The sequence below is a fragment of the Aythya fuligula genome, chromosome 5, assembly GCF_009819795.1.
Source record: "Aythya fuligula isolate bAytFul2 chromosome 5, bAytFul2.pri, whole genome shotgun sequence".
In the NCBI taxonomy this organism is placed as follows: Eukaryota; Metazoa; Chordata; class Aves; order Anseriformes; family Anatidae; genus Aythya; species Aythya fuligula.
Window position 1 is genome coordinate 56665611 of NC_045563.1, and position 4480 is coordinate 56670090.

Below are 4480 nucleotides of genomic sequence, written 5' to 3' on the forward strand. Positions count from 1 at the left end.
AGCTTGTCAAGCTTCTATTGATCCTGACAAAGCATTTTGCTCATTTTAAGATTTAGTAGGGAGTACTGTATTGATTTGAAATGATGACATCTTGCTTCCAGTGTTGATTCCTTAAGCTTCTGCAATTCCTAATGAAGAATTGAACAAACATGGTGGTGCGGAGCTGTTATTAGCAGAAGGATGAAGGGGGTGAAGAGAAAAATAAAGATTCTGGAAATAACTAACAGAAGAAAATAGATCATGAATTTAAACATAGCCAAGGTGACTGAAAAGTCTTTAAACAGATTTTCAAGCAAATGTAAGACCCTGTAGAAGTGATCCTTTTCAAGAAGAGAGAAAAAGTATAAAGTATATGAAGCTGTGGGAAATATTCCAATAAAACAAACCTCTCTGTGTTTCAGAATAATTTGAAGAGACAACACTTTTCCCATTTAGGAGCAAAACAGTTTCCTTGTACAATGGAGTTGTTTTATCAATAAAATATTTTACCATTTTATCGTACGCAATACATAAACTTCCATAGTACCCCCCATCTCCAGATGTAAAAGCTGTGAGGAGGCAAAAAAAATCTTTACATTTCCCAGTGGAATTTTCAGCGTTTCAAGATACTTGCTACATAATTCATTCTTGAATCTTAAACTCTTCATCTTCAATGTCTCACTGAGTCTCAGATTAAATATCCTAAACCAATTATAAAATCAATCTCACTGTATCTTTCACAATGTCCAACATACACTTTTACTTCTCAGTTTTCTGTAATACGTCAACAAGAGCCAAAGTGTCACAAAATATTAAGGATAAGAATGATTTAAGGTCAACAGGAGGAAGAACTCAGAACCAGACCCCTCTCTCCCCTCCCTCCCCACCCCCCCCCCCCAAAAAAAAAAAAAAAAAGCCAGAGTATGCAATATGGTTGTGTGAAAATGACTATTTCCGAACTTTGTTGCATTATTTGGCATGTGGATATGTGGATTCTTCACTGCAGTCTGCATTTCCATCACCCCAAACCCTTCTCTCTTTCCACCCCCCATAGTGAAATCCTGATTTATATTAAGTCATTGCAGTGCTGAGGTTAGATATTAGGTCAATTGGTGGCCAATATATTCCTAGACCTCTGTCTTTGCTAGGGTAGACTCTCACAAAAGGCTTCAACTTTTCAAGAGATTATTGAAAAGTGAGGTAAAAGATTGAAAACCTCATTATCTCTTTTCTTCATTGGTGTGCAATCTTAATTTATGCAGAGTCTGTAGAGTAAATATAAACTTGGAAGAAGAGATATATTTAGGGACAAACTTGAAGGTCCTTAAGGAACAAGACTTGCCTACCACGCGAACGTATTGCCAAAGGACTTGAAATTTGGTTCCCATTCTGGATGTTTCTTCCTCCCTCTCTAGGCCTCTGTTGACTACATAGGGAAAACCTAGCCTCTTTCCATTGAATAACACCTATGATAGGAAAAAGAACTCAGAACAGTCTCATTAAATTTACAAGTCCAGTGAACCCAATTTCTTCTTTCTGGTAGTGCCTTTAGCAGACACTAATGGAAATATCAGAACCAAACATACTAAGGACACCATCCTTGCCCTTCTACCTTCCCATCTGCTAAAACAGTCTCTGTGTTCAATAGGTCCTGGTAACCATTTGTTTCATTGGATTCCCCAACTGCTTTGAACTCAAAACTTCTGGTAACCACCAGTTTTAAATTACAGAACGTGCTATCATAAAATATGTTATGTAGTTGTCGTGGTTCTGCCCGAGTGGGCAGCCGAGCTCCACCACAGCCGCTCTCTCACTCCCCCTCCTCAAAGAGGAATGGGGAGAAAATATATGAAAAGGGCTCAAGGGTTGAGATAAGGACGAGAAAATCATGCAATAATTATTGTAATGGGCAAAACAGACTCAGCATAAGAAGATAGTAAGATTTATTGCTCATTACTAACAAGCTAGAGAAGTGAGAAACAAAGGAAAGAAACCAAAAGCACTTTCCCCCCCCCATCCACCCTCTTCCACCTCCTCCCCCCGAGCGGCGCAGGGGAATGGGGAATGGGGGTTATGGTCAGTCTACAGCACTTCTTCTCTGCCGCTCCTTCTCGGTCACTCTTGTCCCCTGTGCTGTGGGGTCCCACCCACGGGATGCTGTCCTTGATGAACTGATCCAGCCTGGGCTTCCCACAGGCAGCAGCTCTTCCAGAACTGCTCCAGATATGGGTCCGTACCACGGGGTCCATTCCTCAGGAGCAAACTGCTCCAACCTGGCTCCCCCACGGGCAGCAGCTCCTGCCAGGTCACCTGCTCCTGCGTGGGCTCCTCTCCACGGGCTACAGGGCCGGCCCGGAATCTGCTCCGGCAGGGGTCTTCCACAGGCGGCAGCCTCCGTCGGTGCAGGGCCACCTGCTCCACCGTGGTCTCCTCCACGGGCTGCAGCGTGGAACCCTGCTCCACCGTGGTACTCCATGGGCTGCAGGGGAACATCCTGCTTCACCGTGGTCCTCACCACAGGCCGCAGGGGACTTCTGCTCCGGCGCCTGGAGCACCTCTCCCCCTCCTTCTACACTGACCTTGGCACCTGCAAGGCTGTTTCTCACTCCCTTGACTCTCCCAGCTGCTGTGTGTCGCAGCGTTTTTTTCCCTGTCTTAAATATGCTCTCACAGAGGCGCAAAACAACATCGCTTATTGGCTCAGCTCTGGAAAACAATGGGGCCCTTCCCAAACATGGGGCAGCTTCTAGATCTTTCTCACAGAAACCACCCCTATGGCCCCCTGCTACCAAAACCTTGCCACATAAACCCACTACAGTAGTTAAGAACTTTCACGTGTCTTAAACATGCACTTTAATTCTTGTACCACAAAAAAGAGTGAATAATTGTTACCTAGTACATTTTTCCATGACTCAATTTCATACGTCTTTATCATAACTCCTCAAACAGCTATCTTTCTGGCTGAAGTATCCCAAAGTATTTAATTATTCCTTGCATTTAGGTTGTTCAGTTCTTTAATCACTTATCCTTTTCATACCTTTTGTAGTTCTACTATGTTTATTTGAAACTTGTGGGACAACAGTTCATAACATACAGGCATGCCAAGGATTTATACAATGACTTGTTTGCAATTCCTTTTCTTGCTATTTTCACCAGAGAGCTGATGTTTTCATGGTATTTTTACCCTATTTCCAAAGTCCCTTCCCTGAGTCATAGTATCTATTACAAGAACCCATTGCCATGTATGTACAGTTTGGGTTGTTTTCCTTCTTGTGCATTGTTTTGCATTCATTGACATTCAATTTCATCTGTTATTTTATTGCCCAGACTCTCAGTAACTGAGATGCTCCTGAAAGTCTTTATACCTAGGCTTTGTTTTAACTTCCTGAATAATTCAGTATCAATAATTTTGTCAGTTTACTGTACTCTTGTTTAAATTATTCGTGAATTTATTAAACCGTACAGAACTAGCGCAATTATATCAGTAATCTTCTATTCTGGAAACTGACCATTTATTCCTGCCCTTTGTTTTCTGACATTTAAACACTTAACAATCCCCTAGAAGAACTCCTTTGTCCAGAGACATCTTTGTTACTTTAACAGTTTTCCAGGAGGTAGCTGCTAACAGCCTTTTGGAAGTGGACTACACCAAACAATTCTATCTTCATTATAAGCTCGGAGTTTGTCAAGTAATCTAATGGATCTATGAGACATGACTTTCCTCTACAGAAAGATATTAGCATTTTATCTGCCCATAGGTCTAGCTATTCCCCATTTTGACTGTAATATAGTTATGACAAATTGCTTTTTACATTCATTAAACTTTTGTGTAGATCCCTTAAACTAAAAAAAAAAAAGTTACATTTGTCTCTTTCCAAGTCATTGATAGTAAAGACAACTGAAGTGATAGATCTCAGGTCACACATTCAGCTGCTCCACATTTGACCCTCAGTGTTTTCAGCTAACAAGATAGATCTACTAGTACTATTTTAAATACTTGCTTATAACATACCTTCTATTGGCTCTTCAGTTTGAGACGATTCATCTTATTCCCATGTACTGTAGGATCATTCAGGTTGGAAAGGAGCTTGGAAGGTCATCTTCTCCAGCCACCCGTTCGTAACAGGGTCAACACTGATTTCAGACTAAGTTGGTCAGGGATTTGTCTGTCAGTTTTTAAAACCTCTAAGGACAGAGATTCCACAGCCAACAGGACAACCTATACCAGCACTTAGCTATCCTTACCCTTAGAAACACCTTTAATTTAATTTATGAGCGCTGTTTCTTGTCCTTCTACCACGCACCTCAGTGGAGAGCCTTGCCCTGCCTTCTCATTAACTTCCTCTGACACGCTGCAAGGCTGCCATCGGGCCTTCTCCTTGTCAAACTAAAAGCACGCTCTATTGCTTCGGCCTGTACTGTTGCACTCCAGCCCTGCAACACTGACCCCAAAGGTTCCTGTTGGTCTGAAAGGCAGCCCTACCCTCAAGCCTATCTGCTG